Raw genomic sequence first — 26,974 nt, 5'->3', positions numbered from 1 at the left:
ATCCCTTACGTGTTTCAGCACAAATAAATGATAAGAAGTACAGGTTTTGGCGAGAAGGTTGGAGGCCTTTCTGTGTGGAGTTTGCACGTTCCTCTCCCCGTGTCTGGATGGGTTTCCTTCGGCTACGCCAGTTTCCCCCATCAACCAAACACAATAGGTTAATCCTTCAGCCAGGTGTTTCTGACGAGTAGCCTGGCTCAAATTCTCAAGGTGGGTCCCTGAAGCAGTGTTGTTGGGATTACTCCATAAAAGTATAAATTGGATTCTCACGCTGTAACAGGTTTATCGATATCGAATCGCAATCAGTCAAGGTTTTGACTATTGCACTGACCTAACCTCAACCTCAAGACGCTGAGGATTTGTTTCCTGACCTTTGAGGTTAAGCTGCAACAGATAAAAGCAAATAAAGCAGAAAAACAACACCTTATTTAGCCTTGAAGGGATATTTTTGACATAGGGCCTAATTTCCTATATCATCCAGAGTGTTGTTGATTTCTGGAGATATTTTTTTTGTAATTCATGCAGTTCTTATATTTGAAGAGTTCTGTGGCGCTAGGCTAGTGTAAGAGAAAGCGTTGACGGCATCCCTTACTTCCGGGCGCCACCACCGGGTTCGGGGATTGCCGCCGCGACAGGCACCAGAGACCTTACGGCCACAACTACGAGCAGCCGCATCAACAATGGAGGAGAAGAACAGGGTCCACTCGGACTCCATGTCCCCCGCCTCCCCCGGAATCTGGGTGAAGCTCTTCCGGAGGTGGGAGTTGAAGACCCCACTGACAGAGGGATCCGCCAGACGTTCCCAACAGACCCTCACAACACGTTTGGGCCTGCCAGGTCTGACCGGCTTCCTCCCCTGCCAGCGGATCCAGCTCACCACCAGGTGGTGATCGGTTGACAGCTCAGCCCCTCTCTTCACCCGAGTGTCCGAGACACGCGGCCGGAGGTCAGACGACACAACTACAAAGTCGATCATCGACCTCCTGCCTAGGGTGTCCTGGTGCCACGTGCACTTATGGACACCCTTGTGCTCGAACATGGTGTTCGTTATGGACAAACCGTGACTAGCACAGAAGTCCAATAACAGAACACCACTCGGGTTCAGATCGGGGAGGCCGTTCTTCCCAATCACTCCCGTGCAGGTCTCACTGTCGTCACCCACGTGGGCGTTGAAGTCCCCCAGTAGAACAATGGAGTCCCCAGTCGGAGCACTATCTAGTACCCCTCCCAGGGACTCCAAGAAGGCCGGGTACTCTGCACCGATGTTGGGCCCGTAGGCCGAGACAACGGTGAGAGACCCTCTCGTTCACCGGGGTGAAAAAGTGACAACGCGAGGAAAAATCTGAGCTCAGTTTTGTAGGTCTTAACTTTCAAATGAGGTGTTACACTGGGCTGTAAGCTCCAGTCCAGAAGCTTGGTTGAAGGGGTTAGAAAATCCCTCTGACAAATCTCACAAACATTGTTAAGTCCAAGACTGGAAAGTGTGGAGTCAGTAGGAGCTTCTGTAGTGGCTTTGTCGTTGCATGAGTGGAACAAAAACCTCATTTAGAGAAAACCAGCCCTAAAGCTTTGTGTGCGCATGTGCGACACATGTTTCTGCTCTTCCGTACCAGGCGTCTCTTGCAGAAGGAAAAACACCATATTTGGGTGATAGCGTCATCTCCCTAACCCTTCGCAGGACACGTGGATGTAAAATCAGTCAATATTTGTGAATGAACGCCCGTGGGAAAGACAGTCTTACGTAGTAGCTACTTCCAGGTTATCTCCGCCTCGCTGTTAAGGGAGGAACTAGTTCAAAATCTCCACTTCGACCACTGTGTGAAAAATCTGTACTTTCCCCTGCCGTTTGGAAAGTAGAAGATTGTGTATTGTTCTAATGTGCAATATTAGAACAAATTGCAATATTTGTCAGAAAAATTGTAATTACATTTTGCCAAAATTGTGTAAACGGTACAAAAGGTAGTGCAGCCTGCCCACAAAAAGCTATATTGTATTTTACAGCTCTCATTCCTGACCTCCTCTGAGCGCAGAACAGGTCCAGTGATGGATTATTACTTTAATGATGTGACTATTTCGTGTTCCATTAAAGACAGAACAGAATAGGAAGTACAGCGCACCTTCATTACAGACCTTTAGCAACATAACAATACATGGGATCGATCGACGGCAGGAGTTGTTGGAGCTCCGTGGATTACCTGTTAGAGAAGACGACACAAACAGAGCGGAGAGAGTGGAGCGGCTGAGCTGACTACATCTCCAGGTCCAGGGCGGTCAGGGAGAAACCACTGCAGAGAAACAAAGGTAAAGTCAAAGATGAGAGGATGAGGTCTCAGCCGTGGAGTGTCAATATTATGTTCAGCTCATTTATCTTAGTCTCGTAATAATGATGTGGCACATATTCATCTGCACTGGCCATGAAAAACACATATTGACCAATCCCAAATATACGTTAGTCAGGTTTGAAAGGGCAACACTTAACAAACACAATTTAGAGTTCAAAGAAAAACGCGTAAAACACTGGTAGAATATCGACATCTGAACACAGACTCAGACTGAAACTGTTGACTGATGGAAATTAGCCCAAGACTACAATCCGATGTGGCTTTTTCATTAACATGCATTGTCTCCCCAAACAAACAAACAAACAAACAAACAAACAAACAAACACTACAGAGTGTAAAAAAAAAAAACTTTTTGATGTGTTCCTTTAGTCTGAGAAGTGAACGCAGATATTTGGCAAAATCCTTTCATGTAGTCACTCACTACTGTATAATTTATTGTGTTATGTAAATGTATATTGAATTGAATATGGGGTAGACACAAATAAGCTGTATTGCTTCAGACTACTCCATTTTGAGCATCCATAATTGTATAGTTATGAATATTTTCAAATATTTGCTCAAATGCCTTATGAACGTGTGTCACATGCTGATTTATTTACGTAGCCATGTGCTCTCTGGGGCCGTCTTTTCACATTTATCTTCTGGAGCAGTGATTACGACTACAGTACATACAAAATGCTACTGTCAGCCTGTTGTCCTTCACTGTATTCTGAGTAGGATAATATTACATGTCCTCAAAAACGGCAGCCTCTGCTATGCATGGGGTCACTGGAAAAGCATGGGCATTTGTGAAATCTACTATTTACTTGTGCTGAGACAAAATATCGGATCGGAATATTGGATCGCATATTGATACTTAATCAAGTATCGCAGTACTTTCGATACTTGTGTTTAGAGACACTCATTTCTTTCCAGTCCCAGTTGCACAGCGCTTAGCTACATGTTGCGCTAATGCATGTAGTGCTCTCACCTGGTCGTGACCGAATGGACAGAAGGTGCAAGAGACGTATTATGAGTTATTGGTACAACCGTTTCTCACCCTTGGCTGACAGCAATGCAAATAGAGTTCTTCAAGTAACACTGCGGACTATTCCAACATATACGTCTCTACACGTCAAAAGAGCAATCTGACATAACACTTCAAACATAAATATGCAGCAGGGGCGGACTGGCAATATGTCCATTCTGGAGGAGCACAGAAGGGCCACTGGCTCTCAGGCCACTGGTCTGGCCTCTCAATTTTCTCTCACCCCCACGATTTAACCAAGCTTTATCCAAATCTAGGCGCTTAAGGGGAGACACTACAGGCAAAACTCATTTTTTTTCAGTTTTCAGGTTTTGGTCCAAATTGGTCTCTGAACATACAAGCTTTCACCTGGAAACCAAAAATATACCTAATCTTCACAATAACAGGTTTAAATATTGCGCTGATTCAATGTTCCCCCATAGACTTATATGGGAGAACACAATTTCAAGGGCCTTTTTCTCAAAACACATTTTTCTGTCATTGTGGCGACACTATGTCCACGTCAGTCGGACCTAAAGACTTCAGATTTTCCGGCCTTGGACTGAACAATATTTGGAAGATTTTTTCAGAAGGATTTTTTATTATTTAATCCCTAAGCCCCATTTATTGAGTTTTGAATGTCAAAAAATAAGGCGAAAATTAATTTTTTACAAAATGTTTCACTAAAAAACAGATTATTTTAAAACTAAACAAGAAATCCAAAATCCCCTCTGAAAACGTCTTGGTAACTCATTTATCAATAAAATGAAACCATAAATTTGAATGTAGCTCTATCCATTATTCAGATTTCGTCGCCGAAATGATGGGAAATTTGGGGCATTTTTAGGCATAAAACACCTTGTTCTTATATGAAAAGATAAAATGACAGAAAACTTGCCATGTATTTTTTTCTCACATTTATGCCAGTGATCTACAGCAATAGTTTCAAATTGATATCTGATTTGATATCATTTTTCTCCCAATTCACCTGCAGTGTCTCGCCTTAAAAGAAAAGCATCAAAATACCGACGAAACAAGGATGAAAACGGAACAAAAATGTGCCAGAAAAGCAACAAATGATAAAAAAGAGATCAAAACCCAACAACAAAGCAATAATGAGAAACAAAAAACATGACAAAAACACAACAAAAAAGTGACAACAACGCGAGGTCTTAGCTTTCAAATGAGGCCCTCCAGTCGAGAAGCTTTTCGATTTGGGTAAAGCCGAACTGGAGAAAATGCAGGTGGGAGGTAAGAGGTTAATATGTATTTTTAGAAGTACGTACAGTATTTATGCAAATTTGGGCCTCGCTGGTTAGAGTCCAGGGCCGTTTTTCAGTCCCAGTCCGCCCCTGATATGCAGTGATACCTCATACCACCTGATCAGCTCGTAATTATGCAAACAGATCAGCGCCTAAAGTATTTAAAGGGGGGTGTTATGCAAAATCGACTTTTTCAAGCTTTACATCATGTTATTATGTCATTCCCTCATTAAAAACATGCCTGAAGTGTTGCCTTGGCACATTCACGTATTTTTGAGTAATCTGTAAAAACTCTGATGGCGGCCATTTTAGGGATAGGTTTGCCTGAGTCCTCCTAGGAACGCCCCCACCTCCTGGAGACGCCTCCGAGCTTTCGTCACCAGCCGAGTAACCAACCACTGCTCCTCAGCAGAACCCCCTCCCCACTGATGCCACAGACAGCGTGTGGAGGGGGCGTGTCTGAAAGGGTCAGAGGTTCTTAAAGAGACAGAGGCCTATTTCAAGACATTCACTACAGCCATTTTGAGAGAGACATTTTATACAAGGCAGTTATTCTAATTTACTGCATTTACAGACCAACAGAAGGTTTCGTCATCTTTGTAGTGTGATATAGACTGGTGCTATGTGATTGAAAAAAGCAGAATACCCCCTCTTTAAACCTCATGCACAGGCGACCCGTAGTCACAGCAAAGCAGCGACACCAGTTACCAGATTCAGGTCTGACTGTCAACTTTCTCGCGTGAAGCCAGAAAAAATGCCCTGTCGTCAATAAATCCAGTGCCAATTCCTCTTTTGCCTAACCAGTTTTTCATAAAAGGCTGAAGCAACTTCCTGTACGAGCAGCGATCCAGGAAGGCCGCCACGTCCAGGCACGTTTCCTCCGAGCCAAGCGTCTTCATGCACAGTTAATATTTGGTGACAGATCTGGTGAGCCATTCAAAAAAAAAAGCTGGTGAACATACAGTTTTCCACACTTTTTTTTCTTCACGTACAGTTCAGCGAGTGCGTCGGTCTGCGCAAAAACCGGTCGGGCCCACGTGGCATATACGTCAAACTGCACAGACACGCGAGGTGATCAAGAGGGAGATAATGTCAGGACAGAAGTACAACAAGGAGGGCGGTAGCTCAAATATTTAACCTCGGCTTAGCCCCTTTGATTGATGCGCTGAACATGTGTTTACTTTCTCTTGCAAGGGAGGGAGGATGTTATGGACGAGTGACTTTTTGGCGCTTCTTTTCCATGCTGTATTTCCCATGTAATTCTCTGATCAAAAACGCGCTTTCTGCCCGTGTGAATAAAGGAGCTGCACGGTTCACACAAAGGTCTGTATTGCAGGTCATCTTCAACTGCTTTGGTTTAATTTTTTGTTTATTTGTACAGCATCTTTGACAAACCCGGTTACAAGGAGCTTAACGAACACACAGTGGTGGTAAGTTAAACACAGTATGCGCCACTAAAGGCAGACCGACGATACGTATCAGGGTTTAAAAAGGGCAGAAACAAATTCAATGGGTTTTAATTGGGGGAAAAAATCAGCGCATTTTAAATTTGTTAAGATTTGCAAATATTTTGTGAAACAGAGGAAAGAGGACTGGACAAAACAGGTAAGTTTTTAGCAAAAAAACAAAAAACAAAAACACAACTGGTACATTTCAGCCACAACTGCAACTGAATATATTTTAGACCATCATGTTTTTTTCATGAGTTTATGCAGTAAAACGACTGACTAATATCACTGTTTTCCAATAAATGCCCGTTTGAATCCAATTTAGTGCTTTTTAATGAGGTTTATGGTCTTGATTTTGGCACCGTTTTTTTGAGTGACTTTTAATGCTCCACGGAAACCCTGAATTCACTTGTTACAGCAGCTCTTGAGAACACTCGGGGGTGCAGGGAAAATGTGCAATCAAAGAAAAACAAGTAATAGTAAATAAGCGTATCTTACGTACACTGAATGAATGAAAAACTTTAAATGTTTGTCAAGTATAATCATACAAATATAGATAAAGACGGCATCACGTCATAGAAGGGGGCGTGGCTTCGCCGAGGGGGAAAATAGAATCTTTTGGGAAACACAATTTTTCACTCTTTTTAGCCATTTTCTGGTGGAATATCAACGTATTTATCACATACAAATAAAGTCAAGTGTAAATCGGGCCCATATGGATATTTTCTCACAGCAGATTGTTCAGTAGAAGTGAAAAAACGGCAGGTGTAGCTAGCGCTAGCTAACCGTTAGCATTAGCCCGATGCTAACATGTAGCATCAAGTTAGCATTCTCCGTTTTTTTTATGTATTTATGGGCTGTTGAGCCACTTTGCTCCTCCCCATGTCTTTGTATCTTTATTTAGTAGAAACTATATTCATATTTCAGCGTTTGTTAAAGTAGTTTTTGAATGATTAGAGAAAGTTTAGATTTTTTCCAAATTGTTTTCCCCCTTAACTGTTTTCAAACATGACCATATATGGGCGATTCCAGAGATGCCGTCTGTATCTATAATAGAATTAGAATAGAACATAGGATATGAAAATATGATGATCTCTCTGTACGAGACCAAAAATGTCCTCAAAAACAAATTTTTTTTTTTGCTCTATATAATAATATAGGCCTTTAGAATGCTGTGATGTCACCTGCAACCCAGCAATATGGTCATGTTTGAAGCAGTTGAGGAGGAAAACAAAGCGGAGAAAAATCCAAACTTTCTATAATTACAAATCCTGAATTTATCAATGTAGTTTTCTACCCGAGAAAGATACAAAGACATGGAGAGGAGAAAATTAGTTCAACAGCCCATTAATACATAAATAATGCAGAATGCTAAGATGACGCTTCATGTCAGCATCATGCTACATGCTAATGCTAGATAGCGTGAGCCACGACTGCCGTTTTTACGCTTCTACTGAACAATTTGTTGTGAAAATCATCCATATGGACCACATGGATTTAGACTTGACTTTATTTGTTTGTGATAAGTTTATATTCCACTAGAAAACAGCTAAAAATTGTGGAAAATTGTGTTATTTGAATGAGACGGTGCACATTAATGAACAGACAACTAGTGCTGGAAATATGGCGCAATGCTGTCACAAATATCCTTCCTCATGAACTATTGTACATGTTTTAGTTGGTAAAGCGGTGCACAGGAGAACAATTATGCAAACTCTACACAAAAAGGCCCCGTCCAGCCGGGGATCGAACCTGGGACCTTTGTGCTGTGCAGAGACCATGCACTTCTATGTTTTTACATTCTTAGTGTTCTGAGCCACTCGCACATGTTTGACTATTCTTTGAATCTTCGCCGGTGACTTTTCTTAGTGCCTGCACCAAAAGACTGTACACTTTGCACCGCCAACTGTGACATTTTTTATACAAAATATATTTCAAATTGTTTTTAAAAAAGGATCAATTCAAAGTCACTGATTTCCTCTGATACAACAGATCACCTCTTTGGGTGTGCAGGAAGACAACAGTTCAATATTTTACCAGTCAAAAATGTATTTCAGAGGTGGAATTCACCCTTAATTTAAAGATACTAGATAAATACTTGCTGTTTTTTTTGCATAAAACCATACTTTTTCATCTTCAAAATGTGCACACTCAGCTGCCATCTCGGTCTGTGTTTACACAGAGCGTGGTGGGAACATGTACGGAGTGTCATTATTATCAAAACATTTCAGCGACTGCATGGAGCTAATTTAGCGCCAAATTAGTCCGAATAAATGCAGGTGGTCAATTGTATAACTGTTTATGTAGCATGTATTAGTGGTAATAATGTTGCATTGATTGATTGATTTTCTTATGTTAGCATGTAGCATCTCAAGCTACACGTTAACAGCCTGTCTATTCTCTCTACTCTATGTTTACCAGCCTCACTTTGTTATGTGAAAGAGGTGAAAGGGAGGCATTAATGAACGCATTTTGTGAACAGTTATGTAACTGCTAATTAAGCTAATGACTACAAACTACTACTACTGGCTGGTGCTAAAGGCTATTTCCAATATAATAAATACATCACATCAAAACATATATCACCTTTTCCAACCCCCTTCATATTGGTTTCGGAACCCAAAAATCCATACCGGTCAGGCCCTAATATATATAATAACTCGGACTAGGGCTGCCCTTTTTCTAATTGAAATTCAGGTTTTAGCCTCTAACCTCTCGGGGCTCTTTCGTTTGTGTAATAGACATGTTCGCCAATCAGAATGATCCAGCCTCGCTTCCTTTGGCTGCTGCCAACCAGAAGTCACTACAGAAGAATCATGTTTGTCTGCGCTGCAGTCGCTGAAAACAAACTCCACATGTGTCTCGCGAAGCGCAAACTGCAAATTATTCTCACCGCGAGCAACAAACAAACGAGTGTTTGTTACCTGCGGGCATGGCTGTGCCACGGAAATATAATTTCTTTGCAGAGCCGGTGGTCAAAAAAAGCCGATCGTCACAGCTCATGGTCGTACATGCGTCTCATTGCATTAAGCTGCGACTGTTGTAAATCTTTACAGCAGGTTATTGACGTAAATATGAGCGTTTTGTCAAAAAACAAGCAGCGTTTGGCAGCTCGTAAGTCAGAGAATACACTTGTGTAGCTTAATAGGGATAGAGAAAGAGTGTGAGACCGGCAAGTTTATTAGAGAGGATTAAAACTAAGCATGTTTGTCCATAAACTAAAAAAAAAAGTCCTCTCTGAGATCTAGATCTTGCTGCTGCATGAAGGTGAATTGTAATAACTGAGAACCATGATGTTTAACAGCTGTTTTAGAAGTTTATCTGCTGCTCAAATGAAAAAGCATGAAAAATAAAACAAAAGCTGTGTATAAAATATTAAAATCGCAAATCGAATTGCAACATCTGTTCTTTTTGTCCAAATTGTGCAGCACCTTTAATATATAACTTCAATATCGTGAAACAACTTTTCTAAGACACTCGTTTACTACGAATAAAACAAAGACTCTTACCGGTCAAATCCTCAGCTATCCCAACAACAGCACGAGGACATCCAAACAAGATCTTCACCCAAAAATACCCACACGACAATATCCAGAGTCCACTCCTTATTGAGCCCCAGTCGCTGCTTTCTTCCTGCTGGCGTCTCTGTCCCTCTCTCTCTTGTCTTCCACTGAATTAGCCTGAACGCTGTGGCACTTGGCAACACAAGAGAAGTCTGTGTGTCCAGCAAACACTTTTCTATTTACCCCCCTCGCGACCGCGGCGCTCCTCCCTCGGCCCGGCCCACGCTGACCCGCTACGCTCGCCGGTAATGACGGGGCAATATAGGCAGGAGTGAGGAAGTGGCTCGACGTCGATGCTAAAATTAATTTGCTTTCGGAATGAAACGTCGTGTCGGGGGAAAAACAAAAAGAGGAGTGTGTGAAATGTATTATTATAATAAATGACCAAAGGCCCAGTAATTTTGTTTACATAGACATAATAGTGCACTGTATATGAAATTCAAAGGAGACATATTAACCTTTTAACTGAACTGATCACGTTTTCTCCAAGTTCAGCTTTACCCAAATCTAAAAGCTTCAACAACAACAACAAAAAAGGCATCAAAGCAGCGGCAAAAACATGGATGAAAAACGCGACAAAAACATGAGGAAAACACACACAAAAAAAGCAATGGCAAAAAAAATGATGAAAAGCAACAAAAAAGCCACAGAAACGTGACAAAAAATGACAAAAAGCCATAAAAAAAACAATAAAAACATGCCAAAAAGAGACGAAAAAGAGATGAAAACGCTTAAAAAATGTGAATAAAAACGCAACAACAACGTGACAAAAAAGTTGCTATCACTTTTGTAGGTCTTAGCTTTCAAATCTGCTCTCTAATTGAGAAGCTTTTAGATTTGGGTTCAGGCGGGGGGTAAGAGGTTACATTTCCAACTGTGCAAGGGGCAATATTGACTAAAACGATTCAAAGCAGTACCAACTAACTCATCCCCCTAGAGGCCATAAGCGCCACTGCAGGTGTCGTAGCATGTTACGGTTTTTTACTCATTAATCGTCCGTGAGAGTAAATACTACGCTGACAGAAAAGACAAAGAGAGAGAGGGATATTGTACATCCAATTACACAAAGGAGATCATTTTTTTTCACTCAAACTTGGCTGTAAATACTGTTTAAGTGGCACTAGCCCGCAGTTAGCTTTACCCGTTAGCCTGCTAGCTTCTTCTTCGTGATTCCATTAGTGTGTATTGGGGACTCCGGTCCGGTGGCAGTCAAGTTGCAAATGTCGTGGAACATAATGCATTGACACGGCTTAGCAAACTCTTGCAATGATACATAGTTAAGACAGCTAGCTAATAACTAAATATTGTTTAAAGGCAACAGACTGCAGATGAGGGCTTCATTTAAAGATACCAATGTGAAACTTTTTCTGTAGATTACTAACATAAATATGGGCGGGGAAAAGAAGCCATATTTAAATTTCTTTATTCTGTTCGGTCGATTAGTGACAAAGACTAGAGGTTGATTGATTTTTGGGGATTTTACAATATCGGCTATCGGTTGATCCAGCGCAGATAAAAGCCGATATCTCCGGGACAGAAAGTGATGAGAGACTTCCTGTTTTTTTGCATTGGAAAGTCAGCTTTAAAGCAGTACTAAGTAACTCTTCCCCCTAGAGGCCATAAGCGCCACTGCAGGTGTCGTAGCATGTTACGGTTTTTTACTCATTAATCGTCCGTGAGAGTAAATACTACGCTGACAGAAAAGACAAAGAGAGAGAGGGATATTGTACATCCAATTACACAATTGAGATCTTTTTTTTCACTCAAACTTGGCTGTAAATACTGTTTAAGTGGCACTAGCCCGCAGTTAGCTTTACCCGTTAGCCTGCTAGCTTCTTCTTCGTGATTCCATTAGTGTGTATTGGTGGCTCCGGACCGGTGGCAGTCAAGTTGCAAACATGGTTTTCTGGCCAGAGACACCAGGGGGCGATGAAAGACCCCCCAATCATCCCATTAATACTTGTATTACCCCCAGAGGGAAAAGGATTTATTAAGGTAAACAAGTTACTTAGTGTTGCTTTAAAAATAGAAACGAATCATTTGTTAAAGTGATACACTGGAAGTTTGCAATGTGAGGGGAGATAAGAGCGAAATTGTAAAGTAAACAATCAAATTCCTCCCCTCATTTAACCAGAAAGCTCTTCAGTTTGCAAAATGAGGAGGGCGGGATTTTCAAAAGTAAACGATCAAGCTCCTCCCCCTCCCCTCCTCCTCCCCTGAACTTGGATCTAAAGATATGTTTTTTTTCGGTGTCTGCTTTAGATATTGTCATTTTCTTCAATACCAGTAGCACCTAAACTTTTTTTCCGATAGCATACTGGAGTAAAAGTAACAAGTTCTCAACAAATATTCTACTCAAGTAAAGCACAGCTCCTCACAAAACTCTACTACTGTTTACGCCTTGAATGTCATCAGAGTTTAGTTGCTTTGGACCCACATGACGAAAAAAAAATGCAACCTAAAAAAAACAACCCCGGCGTCAGCGATATCCCCGCCGTGCTGCGTTCGAGTGAGGGCAGTGAGTTTGCAAATCTGCACTTCTTTAATTTGCCGCCCACGTTCACAGTCGGTCACACAGAGCGGGGAACATGTCGGGGCTTAGTCATGTCCGAGCGGCGAGAAAGGAACTTACGGTAAACGTGCCGCGCGGGCTGGTTTGGAGATCGGGGGGGTTTCCCAACTGGGGGGATCGGGGCCCGAGAGAATTGAGACACTGCGAGTTTAAGGACTCCTGGTGACTTACACATGGATGGAAGTTTAGGTTCGGGCTTGATATTTCACATTTTGTTGCATTTCCGCCTTGTTTTTGCCCTGATTTAGTCTCGCTTTGGCACAAATCGTAAAAGAGAAATCGTGCCAATATTACTTACAATCTTTATTGACACGTCGTGGAACATATTGCATTGACACGGCTTAGCAAACTCTTGCAATGATACATAGTTAAGACAGTTAGAAAAAAGCTTGTAATATTCGCTAATTTTGTCGTTTAGCAATAACTAAATATTGTTAGGGTTTCATTTAAAGATACCAATGTGAAACTTGTGCTGTAGATTACTGACATAAATATGAGCGGGGAAAAGAAGCCACATTTAAATTTCTTTATTCTGTTCGGTCGATTGGTTACAAAGGCTAGAGGTCGACCGATATTTGTGGATTGTACAATATCGGCTATCGGTTGATCCAGCGCAGATAAAAGCCGATATCTCCGGGACAGAAAGTGTTTTTTTGCATTGGAAAGTCAGCTTTAAAGCAGTACTAAGTAACTCTTCCCCCTAGATGCCATAAGCGCAACTGCAGGTGTCGTAGCAAGTTACGATTTTTTAACTTATTCATTGTCTCGGAGAGTAAATACTACGCTGACAGGAAAGGCGAAGGGAGAGAGGGTTACTGTGCATCCAATTATACAATGGAATTCTTTTTTTTTCACTCAAACTTGGCTGTAAATACTGTTTAAAGTGACGTTAGCCCGCAGTTAGCTTTGCCCGTTAGCCTGTTAGCTTCTTCGTGATTCCATTAGTGTGTATTGGTGGCTCCGGTCCGGTGGCAGACAAGTTGCAAACATGGTTTTCTGTCCAGAGACACCAGGGGGAGATGAAAGACCCTCCAATCATCCCATAAACACTTGTATTACCCCCACAGGGACTACGGAAAGGATTTATTATGGTAAACACGTTACTTAGTACTGCTTTAAAGACAAGTCCTCCCACAACTCCCTCTGCCTCAGGGGAACAGAGAACCATCGCCATGAAAAAGGCATCGGCCAATAAAAATCCCTAAAGATCGGCATCGGCCTTAGAAAAACCCATATCGGTCGGCCTCTAACAGGGACTTTTTCGTTTTTAGAAACCTTGCCTTAAAAAATAAATCAGGCTATAGGAATTTGACGTCAAAAAATCCTTTCAGGAAAAAAACTTTGAAAAAAGTGTTAAAGGAACGGGCCACTGTTTTTCCATACCACGCAAAAAGACCAAAGATGTTGTTAGCATTTAGCCTCTCCCAGCATATTCCTATAGCTCCAAACGGGGGTGAAGTTGGAAGCTACCACGCTCTTCCACGGGCACAAAGACCACACAGGTACCCATCAACTCGTCTACGCTCAGGTAACATATTTCAGAATGGAAAAATGGTCCTTTAAAGGTACATTATGCAACTTTTTATGTGGGAAAACAATTGCTGACCACTCATACAGCCACTGGGTCAAGGTGGTACAAGGTAAAATAAACAGAGATATCTTTTTTTTTGCATAAAAAGTTGCATAATGCACCTTTAAGTCCAGGATTGGAATGCTTGGAGTCTGTAGAAGCCACTAAAGTAGGGATGTTGTTGCAAGAGTGGAATGCAAACCTCATTGGGAGAAAACAGGCCTAAAGTTCTGCAGAACTCGCCTGTTTCTTCCTGGATTTTTTAACCGCTGCGTCATCACGGCCGCCTTTTGTGCTACACGTGGATACCAAACGTGTCAATATCGGTGAAAGACGAGGGAGTTCCAGCTATTGTTTACTCTGGCATTAAAACTACAATGTTAAGGCAAAAAAACTGGCATAAAACCTCAACATAGACCATTGTGTGAAAATGCAGCATCAGGTCTTTACGATAACTTTGAAAACCAGAGGAACAGCGAGATTTACTTTAACAATCCTGCAACTTCAAATCCTTCTGACATTCTTTATGAAATGATATTTGTAGAACGACAAATCCAAAAACTCCGGAGGGATCTTGTGGTTTCCCATTCTGCATTACAGGAAGAGATTCCACTTGGTGATTGATGGCATCGAAAGTGAGTAATGCTGAAAAATAATGACTGGCAGTTTATCAACCGCACAAAATGCACCATGACATTTTCAGGAAGATGCTGCGAGAGCTGGGCCTGATGCCAAGACGGTCTGGAAAGTACTCACTGTATTACTATAAACACTGGAGAGAAGCTAAAAGGAGAAAAAGGACCCTGGGTTGTAATGATGCTTATATTGTGAAGTTTTTCCCACGTGTATTCATTCACAAGTATTGACGTATTCTGAATTCACGTGCACTGCGAAAGGCTGTGACCGAGATGCTAGGTCCAAATATGGTCATTTCCTTTCCCGCCACTAAAGACGGGAGAAATGTACAAGCGCATGTGCAGACGTTGCAAAACTTTAAGACGGGTTTTCTAATCTAAATAATCTAAATAACACGTTTAAATCCAGCTCTATCCATTATTAGTTCTAATATAGGAAATGTTGGCCATTTGTATGCATAATATGCCTTTTTCTTAATAAAACATAAAATGACAGAAAACTTGCAATTTTTATATCTATATCAGTAGCCTAATCTACAGTTAAAGAGGGGGTATTATGCTTTTTTCAATCACATGGCACCAGTCTATATCACACTACAATGATGACCAAACCTTCTGTTGGTCTGTAAATGCAGTAAATTAGAATAACTGCCTTGTATAAAATTGCTCTCTCAAAATGTCTGTAGTGAATGTCTTGAAATAGGCCTCTGTCTCTTTAAGAACCTCTGACTCTTTCCGACACGCCCCCTCCACACGCTGTCTGTGGCATCAGTGGGGAGGGGGTTCTGCTGAGGAGCAGTGGTTGGTTACTCGGCTGGTGACGAAAGCTCGGAGGCGTCTCCAGGAGGTGGGGGCGTTCCTAGGAGGACTCAGGCAAACCTATCCCTAAAATGGCCGCCATCAGAGTTTTTACAGATTACTCAAAAATACGTGAATGTGCCAAGGCAACACTTCAGGCATGTTTTTAATGAGGGAATGACATAATAACATGATGTAAAGCTTGAAAAAGTCGATTTTGCATAATACCCCCCCTTTAATAAAACATAAAATGACAGAAAACTTGCAATGTTTATATATATAAATATAGTAGCCTAATCTACAGTTAAAGGTTCAAATTAATATCTCCGAATGCAATTCCCCCTTCTATTCACCTGCAGCATCTCGTCTTAAAAGTTAGTGGTGGTCCACACTACTCTACTCTCAACCTTCACACTTTCCGTACACACTGACTCTGATTCTTAAACCCAAGCATGTTTCACAGCTGTCAGGGTGCAGAGCGGCACAATAATGTTGTTTCACTGTAAATGTGTGAGTTGATGCCTTTGATAATTTCACGTAAATGTACATGAATTGTACTAACCACACAAAGCGAATCCCTAATGACTCCTCATTTAGCAATAAAGTCTTGAATTGAATCAAATAAATCACACACTCAGAGTTGATTTACTTGAGAAAACAGAAACAAATTATGAAAGACAATTTTGTGATTCATATTAATGTAATAAGTTGCTTTTGTCCCTTAATAAAATCCGATCTGTGCGTCCAGCCCGCTCCCTGCATGTGCTCCTCTCTGTCCCGGCGCTCACAGCCTGCCCTTGTTTGTACACAAAGATCATAGTGGTCCTCTGTGTTTATGACTGGGCTATTTTGGTCCAGGGGCGGGGCTACACACAAAGGCCGAGGCTGATTGGCTGGAAACTCAAAGTCATGTCCAGTCAGGCCAATCGGAGCAGGTTTGCGGAGGTGGGCAATTCATTAACCAAAGTATTGTGTGAAATGACAATGACACATTTTACACAGGTTTAGTTTGCCCCAATTACTATTTTTGTTCACTTTCATTGTCCCGTGTGTTTTGTCCACGACCATCTTAAATCCCCAAGTTCACCACCTGCTGTTGCCGTGACGGAATGCTAATTGCTGCTACGTCACCGACCAAGCGACTTCCGGGTCCAAACTGTATAAAGTGCCATAGACAAATAGCAAACACACCGACTTTCACTTAAAAATAGCACTGTACAAAGGTTAAAATCAGTGAAATCCCATTATAGTGAATAGGATTTAAAGGTGCATTATGCAACTTTTTATTGTGAAGTAAAAATAATACACTTTTCATATGTGCGTATTTGACCCAGCGGCCGAATGAGTGCCTTTACTTTCCATCACAGTGGCCTCTATAACGCTCCAGGATCAATGGTTTTCAGAGTTTGTAGTAGGTTTTCATTGCTGACGGAACATTAGTTTAGTTCATATAAAGCAGGGGTGTCCAAACTTTTTTCATGGGGGGCCGCATATTGAAGCGTACACGGGGTGAAGGGCCATAGATCAGTAGTTAGTGCCGCAAAACCTTTGACTAGCAGAGGTTTAAATTTAAGCTTAAAACCTTCACGCCAGCTCTGTCTCACAATAAAATGTTAGTTGTTCGGTTAGAATTGTATAGAATTATTACATTTCAAATAAAAAGGTCCATCTCTGGTGATGTTTACCAATACAGCAAGATGTCGAGGGCCACCATAAATTGGTCTGAGGGCCGCACTTGGCCCCCGGGCCGCACTTTGGACACTCCTGATATAAAGGTATTTATGCACAAATATTTGCGTGTTTTTTGTTGGCACATGAAGCTACAAAATGCACCTTTAATTTCCATTGGACCCGGAAGTGGAGCCATGACATCTTCGCCTAACAAGAGGATAGCTTAAAACTAAGGTGATGGGCTTGAGTGGCAATTAGGGCTGAAAGATATATCGTTATCGTATCAATATCGAGATATGAACATTCAAGACATCAATATCGCAAAAGAAAAATATAAACGATATACATTTTCATCAATAAAACTGCAATCTTTTGTATTATGATTTTGTTTTTCTGAAAAATGCTTAGTTTTCACTTAAAGGGACTATACGGAGTTTAAAAAATGTTAAAATTAAGTATTTTCCTCCCCCTACATGTTCCAACAATGTCCTAATGTGTAGAATGAGCCCAGACCTATTCACCACAACTGCCTCTAAAATCCTGCACTGTCACTAAAAACGGTGTTGCTTCGGCCCGAATTGCCGTCATGCACGAGCTTAATATAGAAGGTGCAGTTACACATATGACCTGAGGTGGCAGTAGTGAGTGTAAAATGGCTAACTTGCGTCTAGCCCCTTTAACTCATCGTTATATCGTATCGAGATCGAGATATCTGGCATTAATATGAAATTTTGTCCATATCGTTCAGCCCTAATGCCAACTATGGTAACGGTCAAAATGTTGATTTATTTTACAGAAAACGTCTGCCAGATAATAAAAACTAAGATCCAATTATTTTCTTATAATGGTCTCCAAAAGTGGTGACAAAAGCATGTGCTTAATGTTGGCCAATAGAAAGGACTTTCACCCATAAAATCAATATGGCAGGTTTGTGGATTCAGTCACTGCCATAAAATGACCAGGTTCTTTTGGAGATTCTTTTTCAAAACATTTCAAAAACTACTGTAATGGCCCCGGCCCTTCATGTGAGATCACACTTCAGTCAATATTGTGCCACGCAATGTGATCTCACCTTAATTCCAAAAAGTGTCATACTCACTGGAATGTGGTTTCATACAAGATGAGTATGAGTAATTACGTAATTCAAAAGTAAAACTGAGTGTTTCTGTATAAACAATTGTGTCTCTGTGATCAGAAACCCGCTCCGCAGCATTGCTCTCGGCTCTGGTGAACGTCACTGAGTGAAAGGTGAAGATGGTGAAGCTGATAGGAAACTCATTTGTATTTGGCAACACACAAAACGGTGAACACATTTTAAAACGACTTTAGGGCACCTTAGTCTAGATACTGTAGTAAAACGATGTATAGCCGAATCATAGATATTATGAAATTATACACAAGTGCCAAGCCAAAAACCAGAGGAACGAATCTGCTAGAAGACGACTATGAAGGTAAGCTAACGTGGCTAATGTTACGCTAACCGTGGCTAAAACTTGTGATGGGAAAACAACCTCTTTTAGCCAGCGTATGATGTTGTCAAATATTGTATCTGCCTTCTCTCTTGACAAATCAGAGGCAGCAGCTTGTTGTATCAGCCCGGCTTTGGCCTGAGGCGAAGGACGCTAACAAAATGTGCGTTAGCCGGCCCTGGTCTGGTATGCTAGCACCAAGTGAAAATGCAACAAAACCAGGGCCGTTTCCCAAACTTTCCCTCGCCTTGGACAGATGTGGGCGTGGTCGAGCGTCCACATCATCGCTCGCACGTCCTCCCTTTGGTTAGCATGTGGCTAGCTTGCCAAGGACACATCAGTGCATCCTTCACTGCCTTGCACAAGCCAAAATTACCCATAATACACCACGGCTCTTAGAAGATAAAAGAAAAAAAAAAGCAATTCCACATTTTAAAGTAACAGGCCATCGTTTTTACACACTGAGATATGTTCTTACCTGAGCTTAGACGAGTTGATGCACAACTGTCTGGTCTTTGTGCGTGCCCTCAGTCACGCAAAACGACCAGAGATGTTGTTAGCATTTGGCCTCTCCCAATGTATTCCTATAGCTCCAAACGGGGGTGAAGTTGGAAGCTACCACACTCTTCCACGTTCACAAAGACCCAACAGGTACGTATCAACTCGTCTAAGCTCAGGTAACAACTCACGACTTCATGGAGCAACAAAGTACTAGAATTATTTTGTTGGCATTGAATTGAATTGAACTGATATAAGGCGCTTTTTTAATTGGGAAGTTTTAGGTCCCCCTTTCGAGTTTTATTTTGTATTTTCAGATAGGTTCCATCATCCCTGACCCTCCCTCTCCTCTGGATGAAACACAACTTCCTTTTTTATTTTGTGATGCCACTTCCTTTACCTCTCAAGTGTTTTCCATTAGCAGCTCTTTATGGACCAAGGGAGGACACCTCGCCTTGGACTGGAAGGAAGTGAGTTTGGAGGCAAGGCTTTGGGAAACAGAAAAAAAGGTAGATGGGACAGTTGACCCAGTTGATGGATTGAATATGCTATGCAGGATCACAGAAACACAGGCAAGAGTAGGGCTGCTCGATTATTGAAAAAATAATAATCACGATTATTTTTGTCATAATTGAAATCACGATTATTCAAACGATTATTTGTTGCCTTTAAAAAAATCCATCAAAAAAGTGACAAAAATCCATCAAAAAAAAGACAAAAATCCATTAAAAAAATGACAAAAATCCAGCAGAAAAAAGACAAAAATCCAGCAAAAAAAAGACCAAAATCCAGCAAAAAAGTGACAAAAATCCCCCCCCCCCCCAAAAAAAAAATGAAAAAAAAAATTATAATCGATTTTTTGCGATTATGCTAATTTTGTAATCGTTTACTGTTGTAATCGAAATCGTAATCGAATTTCGATTAATTGCACAGCCCTAGGCAAGAGTGAAACAAAACACGACCCCAGGTACGTCTTTGAATGGACATGACATCAGGCTATGGCTAAAAGCTACAATAAAAAATGTATTATGCAAAATATGGGATTAAAGCAGCACACCGTCACACTAGGTCCACTTCGACGCCCCAGTACGTGTTCAAAAAATACACTGAAATGCATCCTAGAGAAATTCATACTTTACCAGAACCCAATGCAGCGCTGTGTTCTTTCACATAAACAAGGTTCTGGGTTCGATTCCCGGATTGAAACATTTCTGTTTGCCGTTTGCATGTTCTCTCTCTGTTTGTCTTCGCTCTCATGTATAAGCACCAATTCCTGAACAAATATTAGTTCAGGAGCCTGCAGGCCATACTAAAAGTGTGTAACGACGTCTAGACTAAACCTATGACGGAATCGGCAACATACTGTATGTACAACGAAGGAACCAGCACCAAGTTGTATTTATACGATCCACGTTTTAAAGGTTAGAATAGCGCTGGAAGTTTCTCGTCATTTTAATATAAATGTGTGTCTCTGAACAAATGAGGTCTAAGAGAATGTGCAGCTTTCTTCAAAAAACACCTCTTTAAACTAAACTTTACAAGATAGGTCAAAATGGAGACAGGATGCTTTGTTGTCATTGTATCGCGTGTGTTTTCTTCAGCAATCGCGGCTACAATAAAGGAGAATATTCGATGTGGTTGCGATAGACTTTGATCCGGGTCAGGAACATCTGTGTGCGTTTTAAACAAATGACATCTTTAACTCGGCGGAAAAAGAAGAAGCGAAACCGGCGAAAAAGAGGAAGTGAAGTCACGCATTCAGCACAAGTTAAAAAGAGGCCCCGCCCACCACCTCCGCCGCCGCATCATGGGGCAACATCACATGCAAGCGTCCCATTTACAAGAAACCCCTCTATTCCTACAACAAAGAACAAGCACACGGCCTGCGATCCAACGGATATCGCAATTATCAACAAATGGCTGACTTTAATTATGTGGGTAATTACTTTAGCAGTTTGTGTTTCAGTCTGCAGTATTTCAGAACCAAAAGTACAAATCAGTATGAATAAACATTATTTTTTTTAAAAGCTTTTCAAAAACACAAATATCGTGCCCACATGTGTGCTCTGTTCCACGGGGACGAAGCATCTTCCTCGTTGTGAGTCAGTGGCATTTGAGAGAAAATCTGCACAGCGCCACCTACTGTTCTGGAGTTTGAATTTTAAGGCTTTTAAATTAAAATAAACTCATGGCCCAATAGAAAGTAGAAAGTATTATATTAGTCTTTTCAAATGTAGGTAGTAGTAAGTTCTCAAAACCACAACATAAACACGATTACAACAGTAAACGATTACAAAATTAGCATAATCGCAAAAAATCAATTATAATTTTTTTTATTTTTTTATTTATTATTATTATTTATTTTACTTTTTTGCAAAGCAGACTTGCTTTATTTCACGGCGCTGGGATTATTTTCCCTTCACTTTTCACCTGCCATGGCTCATGCTTTTGTCTGACATAGAAAACGGCGCTGTGTGATGATGTCATCAGGCCGCACTGCTCAGTTTGCTTGCGCAGGTGTGAGGGCTGGCCAGCAGGGGGCAGGTGTGAAACAGGGACCTCTCTTTAATCAAGGCGTACTTGAAATCATTTGTACTTTTATGACTGTCCAGAAAACATAAAGTGTAGTGCAGTGTTTTGATTAATGAATAAATAATTTTTTTTTAAAGGCAACAAATAATCGTTTGAATAATTGTGATTATGTCCCGATCCGATATTCATTATCGGTATCTGTAGCCGATTCAGGTCAGTGTCAGATTGGATCAGGTTAAATGACTGGATCAGGTCCAAACCACCAAAAACCGTGTGTGAATCCAGTCCATCAGCGCTGCGGTGGAGCAGCTGCTCCAGATCCGGGCCAGTAGCTGCTGCAAATGCTATCGCTAAGCTACTACCGCCAACAGCCGCTCTGAACACTCACTGAGGAGCCGCTAAAAACACTATGGAAAAGTCCCTTGTTATCTTTGCAGTGTTTTCATTTAGTTTTTACAGAGAAACAGAAACCAACAGCGGTGATGAAAGCTCTGTATGTACGCACTTCATGCAGAGTATTCATGTATTAGTGCCTGTGTTTTTTAATGCAATAGACCTGAATGGCCTTGAGAAGCAGACAGAGCTGAAATAATAACAATAATATCTGTTGCTTTGCTGTTGTTTGGTGAAGGGGATTCAAATGCTGCAATTATAAAACTGCATTTGTTTTCATGTCAAATGCTTACTTTAGCCTTTATAATACTTTATGTTACTTACACATTGCCATCTATTTTAAAATTCAAAGCTAAATCCAAAACGTCTTGCCTGTTTATAGAAAGGCTTGTAATAGACTGACAATTGGTGAAAAAGGTTTACAATTTATTATTCTTACAAAAGGATAAAATACATACAAAACATTTTAAGGGGAGACACTACAGGCAAAACTCAATTTTTTCAATTTTCATGTTTTGGGCCAAATTGGTCTCTGAACATGTAAACTTTCACCTGGAAACAGAAAATATGCCTAATCTTCACAACAACATGTTTAAATATTGCACTGATTCAATGTTCCCCCATAGGCTTATATGGGAGAATGCAATTTCAAGGGCCTTTTTCTCAAAACACATTTTTCTGTCATTGTGGCGACACTATGTCCACGTCAGTCGGACCTAAAGACTTCAAATTTTCCAGCCTTGGACTGAACAATACTTGGAAGATTTTTGCAGAGGGATTTTTTATTATTTAATCCCTAAACCCCAATTATTGAGTTTTGAATGTCAAAAAATAAGGCGAAAATTAAATTTTTACCATTTTTTCCACTAAAAAACAGCTTATTTTAAAACTAAACAAGAAATCCAAAATCCCCTCAGAGAAAGTCTTGGTAACTCATTCATCAATAAAATGAAACCATAAATTTGAATGTAGCTCTATCCATTATTCAGATCTCGTCGCCGAAAAAATGGGAAATTTGGGGCATTTTTAGGCATAAAACACCTTGTTCTTATATGAAAAGATAAAATGACAGAAAACTTGCCATGTATTTTTTTCTCACATTTATGCCAGTTAATCTACAGCAAAAGTTTCAAATTGATATCTGTAAATATACATTTTTTTCCTATTCACCTGCAGTGTCTCGCCTTAATATATAAAACATAACACTATAAAAAGCCTGTTTCGGATTGGTGTCTACCAGCATGAAGTGTCAAAATATTGGATCGGGGGCTCAGGAAAGCAGATCGGGACATCCCTGTTGTAGTACTCAAGTAAATGTCAGTAAATTTTACTTTACTAAAAAGGGACATGTGAGGCACTCTGAAAGGGGAAAACTCCAAAATCCTTTATATAACATCTTTCAACATTCGGGGCAGTTCTGACTTGAGCAAGTTCATGTTCCTGCTCTACGAGTGCTTTAGTGCTTTCAAAAAGTCACTACAACTACAAGTGTTTATGACCAGACTATTGCTCATTTGAAAGCCAAGAACCTCCGGAGTTCAGCCACTGAGCTGTGTCGACTGGAGGCTGCACTGACGGAGACTGTATCAGGGACACAGGAGTCGTTTTTCATCAAAAATACTACATGTAATTTCTGCTCTTTGTAAGTCTGTCCGGGTTACCAGAAAACTATTAATCAATTACAAAAATAGCTGTGAACTATTTCCATTATGGATTAATCGTCATTTAATATCGATTTTTTTTTTCCAGCCCTAAATCACAGAGAGACACACAAGGATAATAATCATCCAAACATGCAGCAGGACTGTGTTTTTCTTATATTTTGAAACACATGTGTAAATAATGCAGACTTCCTGTAGAATATAGATTGTCCACCTTTCCTGAAACATAAACCAAACTTTGTGCCACAAATAAAAATGCAAATATCAACAGTTCCACAGAGGAATAATGCAATTTATCAAACGAGAGAAAACAAAATATACAGTGAAACCATTGGCAGCTTTTCGACTGAAACCGTTTTAGAGAAATCCTCTGATGGAAACTGTGCTTCATGGTCATGATGTTGCTCCTTGTTTTGGAGACGTTCTTGGTCAGACTTGGGCCGTTGTCATGGTTGTCTATAGGTCACAAGTTCAGAGTCATGGGAGTCGGGTCCGCACGGCCACAGTGTCTAAAGCCACAGCTCAGCATCTCACGCTCGAGCGGGACAGAGACAACTCAACACGCGACCTGTGCGCACCCATGAAGGAGAGGAAATCACAGCATTTTGGTGGGGTTGCACATTATATCGCCAAATTCTCAATATGGCATGAATCCCACAATACAGTATGTCACTAAGATCTTCCCAGGTCCCACGTGACAGACATGGAAGACCTTTCTGCTAACACACACTAAAACTAAAACTCAACTAAAATGATGCAGCTGGTAATTGTTGTATGTTGGACAGACTAAGGCCAAAACAACATTTTAGCATTAGGAATTTGCAGCATCAACAGTTCCGATACTGTGTATGACTAAAACAAGTAGCACTTCAGTTTTTTCATGAATAAATTAGGGGAAAACATTCATAAAGACTCATATCACAGTGTAATGATGACAGCGCATAGCGATACACGATTAGGTCACAATGATGAGGCGACAGTTAACATGTCCCACACATGAGCAATGATCGAGAAAAGAGTCCTGCCTTTGCAAACAGAGCATGGATCCTCAAGGCTCTGTTGGGTTCTGTACAGTTCATATGAAGTGGATGAGATCAGGGCGAAGGCCTGAGGTAAATCACTTATAACGCCAGACTAACCATATAAATGTTTGTGTCATTTTGAGGAACTATTTTCGAGCAGATCACTCCGCCGCTTCGTCGCTTATACAACCATGAAGCTGATGCTGCTCAAATATAAGTTATTTTAAATGCAAAATGGTTAAAATTACTCTATAGACACAGATATTTATATGGTTAGTCTGGCGTTATAAGTGATTTGCCTCAGGTGCACTGTGGAGCGGGTCAGACTGTTTTTAATGCAGGCAAGCTGATATCGTTGAAATGTGCTAGCCTTGCATTAGCCTAGCGCCACGCAACTCTAGAAATCAGCAACACTCCGGAAAACTAGTAAATGACTGTCTTTAGTAGATCTGCCCTTAAACACGAGGATGGTACGTGCCGCTGTGTGTGTGCAAAAACATAAAGCAGACGAAGAAATGACCTGATACTATAGTCAGAGTGATATAAACAAATTATGTCCTCAGTCTAAGGCGCACATGAGCTAAAGTTGCGTGCGTGGGGTGTTTGTAGAGATACAGTATTCACCTTATTCCGCCCCGCCCACTTTTGCCTCTTTTTGCCTTGTCTCAACACTTCTGTTGTCTTGACTCTTCCGGTCGAGCGTGAAGCCCGTTCATTAAGCGGAGAACGAGGGAAAATGTTTGCCGCTAAAATCTGATGTTTAGTAGATTGATTTTTGTAAAATGTCCAACGATCATTTGCACCAACATGTCAACACTGCACCGTTCCTCTGTGTGGCCTAAAAATGGCTTTGTTTTCCTGTAACTGATTTTATCTGGACTTCTCCAGGCCTATGTTAACTCATAGGAGAGAAGGGGCGGGCACAATTCATGGCGGCGCCAACGCAAACTTTCGACCTTCCCGCACGGATCGCGCTGCTCTTCTGTTTGGACGCTTGAAAGGCTTGTATCAGACGCTCACATGAGTTCATCTCAGACGCAGCCACTGCTGTAGATAAAATAAACCTCCCCTAAGCTGCTGCTGCTAAGCACTAAGATGTGAATCAAAATAGTTTTCTGATGCTTTGCTTGTGCTAAGTGGAATACTTTTATATCTTTCTCTGATGCGTAATCTCACCGCTATCCTCCCTCTTTCATCTCTCCCGGATATTATGACAAAAGCCTACAATATTGTGTGGTTTGAGTGAGCAGTATCTATCTGCAGTGATCATGTCATGGTGAAATCTCCTTTAAAACATGTTTGTAATCCAGTGCGTTCTTCACAGCGCCCGTGTTTTCAGAAGTTTATTGAAGCGTATAATTCCTCTGATCCGAACGCCTCAGGACAGGCATTTCAAACCACAGCTGCTGTGTTGTCATCAAGCTTTTCCACTTCTTTCCACGCAGTAACTGTTTCACTGCGTCTTCATGATGTAGTAAAGGAGGTTATGTTGCTCCAAATTCCATGATCTCCGTGTCGCCGCCTCATCACCCACACCTGAGTGCACATTTCACATTGACAATACACAGCGATCAACAGCACCTTAAGGTGAAAAGGACTCCCCAAACGAGATCAGGGGTTCACACACTTTTCAGGCCATGACCCCCAAAACCACCAGACCAACAACTGGCTTTATTTATCCCCAAAAGAGGAAGTCAAGTGTCCGAGAAGGCGAACGCTCATCACATACAAACATAAGAAGTAATGATATAGATACAGAGGCATCTCGTCATAGAAGGGGGCGTGGCTTCGCCGAGGGGGAAAATAGAATCTTTAGAGAAACACAATTTTCCCTCTTTTTAGCCATTTTCTGGTGTAATATGAACTTATTTATCACACACAAATAAAGTCAGGTGTAAATCGGGCCCATATGGATATTTTCTCACAGCAGATTGTTCAGTAGAAGTGAAAAAAAGGCAGTTGTAGCAAGTGCTAGCTAACCGTTAGCATTAGCCCGATGCCAACATGTAGCATCAAGTTAGCATTCTCCGTTATTTATGTATTTATGGGCTGTTGAACCACTTTGCTCCTCTCCATGTCTTTGTATCTTTATTTAGTAGAAACTATATTCATAATTCAGCAGTAGTTTTTGAATAATTAGAGAAAATTTAATTTTTTCAAAATTGTTTTCCCCCTTAACTGTTTTAAAAAATGACCATATATGGGCGATTACAGAGATGCCGTCTGTATCTATTAGTTTGGATACTCTATTTTGATATTTGACTTAAAGCCACACCGTGTTGAATTTTACCTAACGAATAAAATTAAAGCCATTATCTTATAATAGATAGAGATTTAAATCCCTCATAAATGCACAAACAAATATGTGCCGTTGCTGTGAGCGGCTCCTAAGACATGACTGTGACTTTACCAGGAGTGGACACGTACATCTCCAGCTCGTCTCCATGGAAACTCAGCAGAGTTTGAGATTTAAGGCGAGAAACTGCAGGCGAATAGGGAAAAAATGTATATTAACAGATATCAATTTGAAGC

The 26,974-nt window shown here is 41.0% G+C and overlaps 1 protein-coding gene across 2 annotated transcripts in view; it reads right to left on the bottom strand.

Moving 5' to 3' along the window:
• tfeb (transcription factor EB) overlaps positions 1-26,974 on the bottom strand; it is an 84,046-nt gene that overhangs the window by 47,751 nt on the left and 9,321 nt on the right. For both annotated transcript variants that reach the window (XM_079582186.1, XM_079582187.1), the window contains exon 2: positions 2,196-2,285. The gene's annotated coding sequence lies outside the window, so the exon portion shown is untranslated. The remainder of the gene's footprint in view (positions 1-2,195; positions 2,286-26,974) is intronic.

The sequence above is a fragment of the Gobius niger genome (assembly GCF_951799975.1).
Source record: "Gobius niger genome assembly, chromosome: 24".
Taxonomy (NCBI): Eukaryota; Metazoa; Chordata; class Actinopteri; order Gobiiformes; family Gobiidae; genus Gobius; species Gobius niger.
The sequence above is the reverse complement of the archived record's forward strand: the minus strand, read 5'-3'. Positions and strand labels throughout refer to the sequence as shown.